The sequence below is a fragment of the Macaca nemestrina genome, chromosome 4 (assembly GCF_043159975.1).
Source record: "Macaca nemestrina isolate mMacNem1 chromosome 4, mMacNem.hap1, whole genome shotgun sequence".
Lineage (NCBI taxonomy): Eukaryota > Metazoa > Chordata > Mammalia > Primates > Cercopithecidae > Macaca > Macaca nemestrina.
This window is the reverse complement of record NC_092128.1, coordinates 117,953,357-117,966,071: the sequence shown is the minus strand read 5'-3', so window position 1 is coordinate 117,966,071 and position 12,715 is coordinate 117,953,357. Positions and strand designations below refer to the sequence as shown.

At 48.0% G+C, this 12,715-nt stretch overlaps 1 long non-coding RNA gene across 1 annotated transcript; it reads right to left on the bottom strand.

The window, feature by feature from the left end:
- Positions 1-8,083: 8,083 nt before the first annotated feature.
- On the bottom strand, positions 8,084-11,836 carry LINC02902 (long intergenic non-protein coding RNA 2902). Its single transcript, XR_011621787.1, has 3 exons — positions 11,767-11,836; positions 8,639-8,725; positions 8,084-8,509 (listed from the first exon to the last, which is right to left on the bottom strand). It is a non-coding gene; the product is annotated as a long intergenic non-protein coding RNA 2902 (long non-coding RNA).
- Positions 11,837-12,715: the final 879 nt, after the last annotated feature.

The following is a 12,715-nucleotide window of genomic DNA, read 5'->3' as shown; positions in this document are numbered from 1 at the left end:
CAGCCCTTCCACTGGTCCCATGAGAGTAAGCATTTCTCCCGGGCGCAGTCTGTTTTCGTCAGTATCTGTATCCCCAGGCATCCGTCCATACCTGGCCCTTGTGAACTGCTCATATGCTGATGAATGAATGGACTGATGAAAGAATGAATTGGAAAACCCAGTTTCCCCAGCACTGTTAAATTCTACTTTCCAGTCCTCTTTAGCACCTGCTCAGACCAGCAAAGAGCAGAACTTGAGCCACAGATGGTGATCGGATTTGGGCAATGTGGCCCCATAGATGGGCCTATCTCCCACTAGGAGCTGGCGCAAGTGACAGGGAAGAGTTCCAGAAAAGTCTTTCTTGGTGAATTAGCCTGTTTGTTGCAACACTTTTGTAGATGTAATTCCATCTCTTTTTTCTCTAAAGGAACATGCAGAGAGAAATGAGGCGGGGAGAATTGGCTCACGTGTTGCCAGATAATGTCCCTTGAGAACTTTGAGAACCAGTCCCTGGACTGCTGAGACCTCTCCCACTGCTCAGTCCATAGTCAGAGAGGCCCCAGTATCCCCGTGCTGCTCACCACGAGCTCCCTATGTTGCAACAGTAACTTGTGCCCCAGCGCTTGCTCCCCCTAAACTTCTTGGAAGTCTCCGTCTGACAGCCCCTGTGTCTTTGCACAATGTCTGGTTTGCCATGAGGATTTAATAAGTAACTACTAAATGATAGGATGAATGCCTATTTGTTGGATTGTGTTGTGAGAGGGATAAAGGTCTACATTCTCCATGGATCTAAGAACAGTCTCTTTTTTTTTTTTTTTTTTTTTTTTCTGAGACGGAGTCTCATTCTGTCGCTCAGGCTAGAATGCAGTGGTGCAATCTCAGCTCACTGCAAGCTCCACCTCTCGGGTTCACGCCATTCTCCTGCCTCAGCCTCCCGAGTAGCTGGTACTGCAGGCACCCACCACCAGGCCTGGCTAATTTTTTTGTATTTTTAGTAGAGACGGGGTTTCACCGTGTTAGCCAGGATGGTCTCAATCTCCTAACCTCATGATCTGCCCACCTTGGCCTCCAAAGTGCTGGGATTACAGGTGTGGGCCACCGTGCCTGGCCCAGAACTGTCTCTTAGTTATCTTGATACTGTTAGCACCTAGAGTTGTTCTTCAGTAAATAGCAAATAAATGCATTCCTCAGATAAATATCTTTCAATGTCTTCAAAATGAATCTAATTTTATTGTTGAAGTTATTCAGTTACAGTAATCCTTTAAAGGCAATGGAAAGGGAATAAACCCTAAAACTGAAAGATCTGGGTTAAAATCTCACTTCTATGTAGGGAATTTGGTCCCACTGTTAGACTTAGCCCCCAGCTCAGAATTAGACAGAGAGAAGTTGGAAGAGACCCAGAGAGGCTGTCCTATGGAAAATGAACATCTTGAGTGTCTTGAGAAAATTAACAAAGCTTGCTGAGCTTCAGTTTCTTCCCATGTAAAATAATTCCTGTTATTGTCCATGCAGGAAACATTGCATTCTGCACAGCCAGCAACAGGAACAGCAGAAATGTCATTCTTTCTCCTGTGTTTCAGTCTCTTCCAATTTCAGATAATGAGTCTGGACCAGATGGTCGCTAATGGTTATTCCAGCTCAACATTTGCTAATTTTCTAAAAACTAAAGAAAGGAGCTTGGGGGTGTGTTTTGGGGCAATGTCTTGCAAGACTGAGATATGAGGGGGATCTCCAGAACATCAGCTAGGGGGCCTTGGGGAGTCAAGGTCAGGCCTAAGTTATATTCCTGCCCATCTCTGCCCTCTTCCTCCCCCAACCTCGCTGCCCTCATAGCCATCCTATTTTAATATGCTTGGCCTGATCCCTAGATAGATTAATTTCATTTCAGGAACTTTGATACCTGAGCTGTGGCTCTGGAAACTATGTCTCCAGAGGCAACACAATTCACCAAAAGCTAATCGCTGGTGTCAATTGGAATTTAAAAAGTTAGATACAATTTCAACCAAAAGCAGATGCTTGGCATTTTAATGGGATATTACATTTATGAATTTCGATACGCCTCAAAAAATATTTCTTAAGGAGTTTAAGAGACCATTCTTTGTTACGTTTATGAACCCTGAGGCATACGAGTTAGCTACTCATCCCCTAGTAGTTCACAGACTCTGCAAGGCATGTGGCATGATGGAAAGAATGAGACCTGAAATGGGAAGGAAAGCCCCATGTTCAAAAGTTTGGTCCTTCTCCTACTAATTTGTTACTTAAGTGTCGGTTTCTTCACAGTGGAAATAGATCTTTTTTGCCCACCTTGTAGGATGCCATATGGCTTGGAAGTAAGACAAGTCAAACATGGAGCCTCACACCTGGCTCTGGAACAGAACTGTTAGCCCTGCTGCCTGTCACTCTGCTGTTCTCTGATCATAAAATGACTCATTGCGGGCTGGGCACAGTGGCTCACGCCTGTAATCCAAGCACTTTGGGAGGCTGAGGAAGTAGATCACCTGAGGTCAAGAGTTCGAGACCAGCCTGGCCAACATGGGGAAACCCCATCTGTACTAAAATTACAAAAATTAGCCAAGCGTTGTGGCACATGCCTGTAATCCCAGTTATTGGAGGGTGAGGCAGGGATTGCTTGAACCCAGGAAGTGGAGGCTGCAGTGAGCTGTAATCATGCCACTGCACTCCAGCCTGGGTGACAGAGTAAGGCTCCATCTCAAAAACAAACAAACAAACAAACAAAATTACAGGCATGGTGGCTCATGCCTGTAATCCCAGCACTTTGGGAGGCCGAGGCAGATGGATCACCTGAGGTCAAGAGTTCGAGACCAGCCTGACCAACATGGTGAAACCTGTCTCTACTAGAAATAAAAAAGTTGGCCGGGCGCAGTGGCTCAAGCCTGTAATCCCAGCACTTTGGGAGGCCGAGACGGGTGGATCACGAGATCAGGAGATCGAGACCATCCTGGCTAACACGGTGAAACCCCGTCTCTACTAAAAAATACAAAAAAGTAGCCGGGTGAGGTGGCGGGCGCCTGTAATCCCAGCTACTCGGGAGGCTGAGGCAGGAGAATGGCGTAAACCTGGGAGGCGGAGCTTGCAGTGAGCTGAGATCCGGCCACTGCACCCCAGCCTGGGCGGCAGAGCAAGACTCCGTCTCAAAAAAAAAAAAAAAAAAAAAAAAAAAGAAATAAAAAAGTTATCTGGGCATGGTGGTGCACGCCTGTAATCCCAGCTATTCGGGAGGCTGAGGCAGAAGAATCGCTTGAACCAGGAGGCGGAGGTTGCAGTGAGCTGAGATCATGCCATTGCACTCCAGCCTGGGCAATGAGAGTGAAACTCCATCTCAAAAGCAAGCAAACAAACAAACAAAATGGATTCATTGTCATTATGAAAAAAATCAGAAAATAAATAAGTAAATGTAGTTACTATAATGCTGGCATCTATATTCCAACAGTGTTAATATTTAGTTCGTATGTTTTTAATCATAGCATAGATTTTTAAAATACTTTGAATTGAGCTACATAAACAATTTTTTTTTTGCATTTCATATCTCAGGAGGAGTATTTGTTCATATTACTAAGACCATGTATGAGCATCACTGATGACCGGCTACGTCTCTTCCCATCATAGGAATGTGTCATCATCAATGTGATCATTCTCCTATTATTGAACATTTCATTTTCACGTTTTAAAAATCTTGGCTTTGGCTGGGCGGGGTGGCTCACGCCTGTAATCCCAGCACTTTGGGAGGCCAAGGCAGGCGGATCACCAGGTCAGGAGATGGAGATCATCCTGGCTAACATGGTGAAACCCAGTCTCTACTAAAAATAAAAAAAATTAGCCGGGCGTGGTGGCGGGCTCCTGTAGTCCCAGCTACTCGGGAGCCTGAGGCAGGAGAATGGCGTGAACCCGGGAGGTGGAGCTTGCAGTGAGCCGAGATCGCTCCACTGCACTCCAACCTGGGCGACAGAGTGAGACTCTGTCTCAAAAAAAAAAAAAAAAAATCTTGGCTTTTATGAATAACTCTTTAATAACTTTCTTGTAGATAAATCTCTGTTTATACTTTTGTTATTTTTAGACTTGTATGAAGATTATTATTCAGTCAGACCTAAAGCTTTAGATACCAGTTGCCCTGTAGTTTTCCAGAAATACAACGCCAGTCAGTGTTCTCTCTCCCTGGAGGTTGTCTAGTAACTAAGTTGAGCACAGTAACTTAAAATCTTTGTTTAAAATATAGGGCAAGGCTGGGCATGGTGGCTCACACCTGTAATCCCAGCACTTTGGGAGGCCGAGGCAGGTGGATCACGAGGTCAGGAGTTCAAGATCAGCCTAGCCAAAATATTGAAATCCCGTCTCTACTAAATATACAAAAATTAGCTATGCATGGTGGCAGGCACGTGTAATCCCAGCTACTCAGGAGGCTGAGGCAGAGAATTGCTTGAACCCGGGAGGTGGAGGTTGCAGTGAGCCAAGGTCGCGCCACCACACTCTAGCCTGGGCAACAGAGTGAGAATCCATCTCAAAAAAAAAAAAAATTTGCCATTCTATATGGCAAAAATGGATAGCTCCTTATCACTTTTAATTTGCTTCTCTCTGAATCTTCTGCTGTGTTTAATTGATGATGTTATAGGCTGGCATCATGCCCAGTTTGGCCAAGAAGAATTGGTCTCCTGGTCAGGAAGGTCTTTTCCCTACAAAGTCATGGAATGACTAAGGGACTCTCCAGATGCATCTAGTTAAAAGAATAATCTGTCCAGCCTGCAAAGCACACTTCCTATCCTCATTTAGAATGTTTATGCTGAGAAAGCACCACTGTTTATATTCAATTGACCAAGCTCAGGAAATGGTTCATCAAATTGGTCAGTCATTTAATTTTCTTGAGATCAGTCTTCATGATTATGCAGCTCCTAAATTTAAAAAGTCTGACTATGCACAAATTTTCTTTTTTTTCTTTTTCTTTTTTTTTTATTTTTATTTTGAGATGGAGTCTTGCTCTGTCACCCAGGCTGGAATGCGGTGGCGCAATCTTGGCTCACTGCAACCTCTGCCTCCCGAGTTCAAGGGATTCTTGTGCCTCAGCCTCCTGAGTAGCTAAGATTTCAGGTGCATGCCACCATGCCAGCTAATTTTTGTATTTTTAGTAGAAATGGGGTTTCACCATGTTGGCCAGGCTGTTCTCCAACTCCTGACCTCAGGTGATCTGACCTCCTGAAGGGCTGGAATTACAGGCGTGAGCCACCACATCCAGCCTATTTTTTTTTTTACTGGTATCTTCGTGCCTGGATGTGAGCTCAGCAGATGAGTTCCTGCTCATATCTGGGAGGGAGAGAGCCACGTGAAAACATTACTTGATGGGTTTTATGAAGGACGTACGAGGGGAACGACAGTGGAGCCCTGTCCATCCTGAAGAGGACAGAGCGGTATTCTTGGAGGGCAGCACTAAGCAAGTCCTGAGGCATAAGCACGGCACTGCAATAATGAACGCCTTACACGATTCCAAAAGGAAAAGTCAACGTGTTGCTCCTCTTAAAATGTTTTTGGAATTGTTTGTCATTAGCTACATGTTGCTGTGGATTTGAATTATCTCCATAATTAAACTCTAACAAGTAAAAAAAATATTTTTTAAAAAACAAGATGATGGGGAAAGGCTCTTTAATGTACTCTTTGTGTTTGTAACAGAAAGGAAACAAAACAGAAAACAAACCATCGAATTGAAACCAGCACTTTCCTGCACGTTAACGAGACATCCTCACAAATACTAGAAAAAGCAGGTCACCCCTGGGTGAGGATCCCATCTACCCACACACATCCCTCTTTAAAGTCCCTGTAATAACAAATCTGCTTTTGGTGGGGTTGTGAATGAGCAGGCATGCCCTACCCCAGTCTTCCTCTGGAGATTTCCCCCTGCTGCTGTGAGCTGATCCCTGAAGCTGGACGGGCTGTACTTTCCCACCTAAGCCATTATCTCCCCTCCACTCTCAGTGCGGGGCAAGTGCAACCTCACTCCACTCCCCCCAGACGTCAGGCAGGCCACCAGCCCAGGAGCTAGGAATGCAGGGGTGAAGGCTGCCTTCTCCAAACAGGCAAATGGAATAACTCTGACAAGAGTTGGTGTCTGGCATACCTAGTGGCATTCAGCAAACCTAGCCTGTGGGCAAGACGAGTGTCCTGTCCTGTTGTCTGGCGACTCTGGTGACTCTCCAATATCAGACAAAGAAATATCTCCTTCTGAGACAATATACACCTGCCTGTACTGGCCTGAAACGAGAGGTGGTAAAATTTCTCCCTCAGTAACATGTGGGTGATGGGATTCTGGATGAAATTTTTTCTATTATCTTAACTTTCAGTGCACTGATTAGATTGTTATTACATTTAATTGAGGGGAGAAACTGGAAGAAGGCTATAGAACCTTTTTTTTTTTTTTTTTTTTTGAGACTGAATCTAGCTCTGTCGCCCAGGCTGGAGTGCAGTGGCGCAATCTCGGCTCACTGCAAACTCCACCTCCCAGGTTCACGCAATTCTCCTGCTTCAGCCTCCTGAGTAGCTGGGATTATAGGCGTGTGCCACCACACCCAGCTAATTTTTGTATTTTTACTAGAGACGGGGTTTCACCATGTTGGTCAGGCTGATCTCAAACTCCTGACCTCGTGATCTGCCCGCCTTGGCCTCCTAAAGTGCTGGGATTACAGGCGTGAGCCCCCACGCTCGGCCGGAACTTTTTATTACTATGCACATGTTGCAGGAAAATTAATGAAGTTAGCCTGCCTTTCCAGTATATGAAAATGTGAATCGCTTTGTTTATATGTTTGAAAAGACGTACGGGAATATATACTTAAAGTCCTGCCATAACCAGCTGCTCTTTAGCATTTGTTTCAGTGGGCACCCCCCACCCCCATCCTGCACTCTTTAGGCTGCCACTGGCTGTCCCCACTGCACGGTCCTCTGGGGACCACCCCGGAGGCTGTGTGCAGGGTCAACCAGGAACCCCATCTGCCCACCTCAGGAACAGGGCAAAGGTCCAGGAACCCACACCTCCTCCCCAACCCACACCCCCTCCCCAACACACGATGCCCATTGGTCCTTGTCCCCACTGCCCAGTGACCAGCTAGTGCTGCCCGAGGTTGCCTTCCTGTGACTGGTCTGGGTAGGGCCCTCAGGAGGGAGGCCAAGATGTGCTCGTGTGAGTGCCTGCAGGGCCAGGTCAGTGCACACTGAGGCGACAGGTAGGGCAGGCAAAGGGCAGGAGACGAAGGAGCAGGGATGGTGCAGGGGAGGAAGGGTTCTTCAACCTTGTCTTCAACGAAGCTCACACAGCAACAATGAGGGAGAGTGTTGCAATGAGGGGTGGGATGCCCCTAGGTGGAGGCATGGAGGGAACCTGCATCCAGTGGGGATGCTTCCAGGTGAGAAGGCACAAGGGAGGGGTGAGTGCAGGTGGGCTGCCCCACCAAAGGCTGCTTCCTGAGCCTGGCCTTGGTGGCTCTCTGGCTCCCCAGGCCCCAAGAATAGAGGCCAGCGTGGACACGACCCAGGTAAGCAGGTAGCACTTGTGGGGTGGACAGGGAGGGGGTGAGGAGTGCTGTCGCTGCTCTGAGTAGTGGAGTTCTGGCTGACAGTGTGGGGGTCTAGGATTGGGGTACAAAAGGGTAAAAACCAACTACAACACAAGGAGATAAATGCAGCAACTGTCATACTCACCTAGTGCTTACCCCATGTCAAGTGTTAAGGGCCTTGAAGAAGTGGGTGGCTAGGAGCCAGTTCTTGGCAGCCTGGCCTCCAGGAAGGCAAGTACACACTGGGAGCACCAGCCTTGTCCTCCAGAGTGTCACAATTCAGCACTGAGTCAGGATGTAGATGGATGTGGGAGGAGACCTTGAGCAGCCAGTGGGCCTCTGTGCATCAGGACACCCTGTAGCCCCTGCCTGTACTGGGGATCAAGAACTGAAGGCCCAGTCAGGATTGCTGGCTATGATCACCCTCACCCAGCTCAACCAGAAAGCTGTCCCCACCCAGAGAATGGGGGATACCCAGAGTGCCTGGAGGATGAAGAGTGTGGAGGATCTGAGCCCACTCACCCAGAATGACACCTGGGCTCCTGCAGAGCCACTCAGGACATCAGGACACTACGTTGAGCTTCTGGGATCTGGTGGGGAAGCCTGGGCATCCCACTCAAGAGGATTTCAATGCAGCTCCACACCTCCGGCCATGAGCCCTTGTTCCTGCCTTCCCTCTGAGGATTCCCCTTTCCTTTTTTTTGCAACTCACAATGAGTATCCCGGCCTGGGCATCCTTCCAGGAGTCAGTGAAACCATTTCTGTATACCACCTTGCATTGTGCCTAGCTGAGCCAGCAAGATCCAGTATCTTGCAAGCCACCAGCCTTCTCTAGGGTGATTCCAAATTAATTCTGGGAAGGCCCAGCCTCACTCATTGCCTTGAACAGAAATAGCAGCTCCCTGCTTCCCCAGCAGGCTCTGAACACTTCTCTGCATTTTTTAAATGTGCAGGCACTCTTCCGAAGGACTCAGCGTCAGCTATGTGTGAAGCAAGAGGGGTTTTAGTAAATCCCGAACCACTCAATACCCTCTCCAGGATATGTCCTCCACCCACCATGGAATTTACAAATGAGTAACAAGTGAGAAGGTGTGCTGGCTTGGGGGCACCCAGCCCTGAACTCAAATATTACTTCTTTTTTGAATAGTTGTGTGGCCTGGGCAAGTTGCTTAACTTCTCTGAAGTTGTTTCCTTACCTGCACAATAAAAGCAAGCATTTAGGAGAAGACTAAACTGAATAGCATCCATGAAAGTACTAGGTATAGTGCCTGGTGACCATGAGCTTCCTTTTCCTAAGAGCACGGGAAACTTTCCTGTAATCTACAAACGGGAATACCTGAGGTAACTCAGGTGGGGATTCTAATTTCCATTCCACCATGGAAGGTGCATCAATGGTCTGGAACAAAGCCGCCTATTCACCAGTCACATTTGGGGGAACCTCCCCTGTGCCAATCCATAGATAAGGCACTGGGAATGTAAACATGAATATGGCTTCTGCTTTCTGGTAGCTGACAGTGTGGGGGTCTGGGATTGGGGTACAAAAGGGTAAAAACCAACTAGAACACAAGGAGATAAATGTAGCAACTGCCATACTCACCTAGTGCTTACCCCGTGTCAAGTGTTAAATACTTCCCATATTTCCGCTCAATGAATGATCACACATCCCTACAAGGAACTCACAGTTATTAACCCCATTTAAAAAAAAAAAAATTTTTAAGACAGAATCTCACTCTGTTGCCCAGGCTGGAGTGCAATGGTGCGATCTTGGCTCACTGCAACCTCCACCTCCCGGATTCAAGCAATTCTCCTGCCTCAGCTTCCCAAGTAACTGGGATTACAGGCACGCACCACCACACCCAGCTAATTCTTATATTTTTAGTAGAAACAGGGTTTCACCATGTTGGCCAGGATGGTCTCGATCTCCTCACCTCATGATCTGCCCGCCACGGCCTCCCAAAGTGCTGGGATTACAGGCATGAGCCACACGCCCAGCCATTAACCCCATTTTAAGGATAAGAGCGAAGCACAGAGATGTTCCAACTTTGCCACGGAGTGGCAGAGTAAGATATAGACCCAGTCCCGCACCCAGTTCGTGCCCTTGACCATTTGTACCAAAGACACTTGACTAATTCAATGAACAAGTACACAGGCCTCCAGAGGAGGGAAGTTTAATTCTATGTAGAATCCTGTAGGCTGAGTTCGGGAGTGAATAAGGCTTTGATGCACAGAGAAGGTGGGAGAGGCATTCCAGAGAGAAGGCACAGGTTGAGTGAAGATGCAGTTGCAAGAAGCTTGAAGGCCGAAGGCCACATAGAGGAACGGTCCTGGAGGGGATGTGAGGAAGTCAGGACAGAGGCAAAATGGAAATGGAGGCCTCCAAAGTCACTCACTTAATTACAGGAAAATCTAATTATACTATTCATAGATGGGAAAAGGCAGCCAGGAAGCAGAGCAGCAGCACCAAAGGAACAAAGGAGATCAAGTGAAAGGTGTCCATGTCTGCAAGATGAGGTGCTCAGGGCAGGGGGTGCAGGGTAAGCTGGGAGACGAGTCTGGAAGGGCAGTTGGTAAGGGCCAGAAGTGGCTACATCTTGGTCACGGGGAGCCCTTGACATACCCCCAACACCACCTACCAAGACTGATACTCTCAGGTGTGTGGGAAGCAACATGCACAGTGGGCTACTGTGAAAAGACGCATGTGCTCAGGCGCATGTGTGTACAGAAGGAGATGTTCAAGGGTATCAACAACCCCTTAGTGAAAATATCTTGAGGCTCTTGAGACAGGCTGACAATTTTCTGATACTTTTCTTAAGGCTTGCTAGTGCCGTCAGGCTGCTATAACAAAGTACCATGGACTGGGTGGCTCATACACAACAGAAATTTGTTTCTTGCAGTTCTCATGGCTGAAAGTCCAAGATCAAGGTGCCAGGAGATTTGCTGTCTGGGGAGAGCCCACTTTCTAGTTCACTGATGATGCCATCTCCCTGTGTCCTCACATGACAGAAGGGGTGAGTGAGCTCTAAGGGCCCTTATCGCATCACACAAGCCGAGCACTGAGAAGCTATGCGGTCCCTGAAGGCCCACTCCTGGTCAGACACCTCTGTGTTTCTCTCTGTTCTGGTCTTGACGGAATCTAAACAAACGAAAGGCAGTTATTGAGCCTGTGTAGCCCCCTAACCTGGGCCAAACTCCAAACACACCTGGATCTTCACCTTTGTCATCTGTCAATTGTGACCGATAAAAATACCTTCCTCCGGCCGGGCACGGTGGCTCATGCCTGTAACCCAAGCACTCTGGGAGGCCGAAGCGGGCGGATCTTGAGGTCAGGAGACTGAGACCATCCTGGCTAACACAATGAAACACCGTCTCTACTAAAAATACAAAAAATCAGCCGGGTGTGGTGGTGGGTGCCAGCTATTTGGGAGGCTGAGGCTGGAGAATGGTGTGAACCCGGGAGGGGGAGCTTCCAGTGAGCCGAGATGGTGCTTATTGCACTCCAGCCTGAGCGACAGAGTGAGACTCCATCTCAAAAGAAAAAACAAAACAACAACAACAACAAAAACCTTCCTTCCAGGTTTTAGTCACTTTTCCCCCGGCACCCCTGCTAGCCACGTGGTAAATGTTCAATACAACTAATATCAATAATGACTCAAGTTTATTGATCGCCACCTCTCTCTTTCCTCCATGGAGTGCTTACTGGGAGGATGGAGCCTCTTGGGGCACGTGGCTTTCCCACACATCTGCATCAGCCATCGCGAGACTCCGCAGGCCAGCACTGTGGACAGGCAGACAGTGAAGCCCCCCAGCCAGAACAGCTCAGCCTGCCAGGAGAAGCAGAAACCCCCAAAGTAATCACTTCTCAAGCGCCTTTGAGACCCCAGATGTTAGGAAAACAATTATTTTCCCTCGTGTAAGACATGCCCAGTTTCTTTCCCTCTGCTAAACAAATCAAATACAACCCTGAGCCCTCCTCCTTCTAGCCTGGTGGAAAATCCAGCCTTGACATTCTGAGGGCCTCTCTCTACCCCACAGGGAGTTACCAAAGCCCTGAGAGCTTTTTCAAATTTTATGGATAACAAACATTTGAAAAAAGACAAAAAATCAAATTATCATGAAGTAGACACACCCATAGAACCACTTCCCAGGTCCAGAAAGAACAACAGTCCTCCAGGACCACCCCCCACATCCCTCCCAGCATCCACCCTTCCCAGGCCCCACAAATGACCACTGTCCTGACCGCTGCCTCCCTCCCTGGGGCCCGGCCAGAGCCGCATTCCTGCTGTTGACTCTGTTAGTGACCTCCTCATCCCACTGCTCGGGTGACTCGTCTGCCAAATGCAAGAATCAAATGGGGACAGGAGTCTAGTGTACCCACTGAACCCTAAGCCCCAAAGTAGGAGCTTCAGCCACATAGCTTTGGGTTTTCCCAGGATCCCTCGGGTGCCCTGCCTGGGGCGTAGGATGCCAGGGGACAGGAGCTCTGCTTTCATGACGGGTGAATCCTCGGTTCTCCTGTAAGTGCGGAGAAGCTGGGGTAGTTCCCACACTCAAACATTCCCCAAGCCGGGGCTGGGCGCCTGTGGGAATCCCAGCAATCCTACAGTTTCACTCAAGTCCTATAATTTCCCGCACCCTGCCTCTATTTCAGGGACCTGCTGCTCAGAATTTGGAAATGCAGATGTGGTTTGCCTGTGTTGCCACTGCTCTTGTGAGTTGTAAGGCAGTGATTACAGGCTCCGTGGGCAGCAGGGAGCAGCCAACTGGATTGACGGCACATTTTTAGCTTATTTTAAAATCAGCAACAGCATTAACAAAAATCTTGTGCCTTCCCATTTATATTTTCTTCCAAAAGAAAAAACACTGTACTTCCTAGTAGTCTGCGGCCGGAATGGGAAGAAAGGAGAAATCATTTGAAAGTGCGAGGAATATCAGAGGAAATTTTAGAAAGGACTTTAGGCCATGTCTAGCTTTCTCATAGTAGTGACCCTGTTCCTCCCCCCAAACTGGAGCATTTTAATTTTTTTTTTTTTTTTTTTTTTAGACAAAGGAGCCCAGGCTGGAGTGCAATGGTGTGATCTCGGCTCACTGCAACCTCCGCCTCCCAGGTTCAAGCAATTCTCGTGCCTCAGCCTCCTGAGTAGCTCGGATTACAGGTGTGTGCCAGGACACCCAGCTAAGTTTTTGAT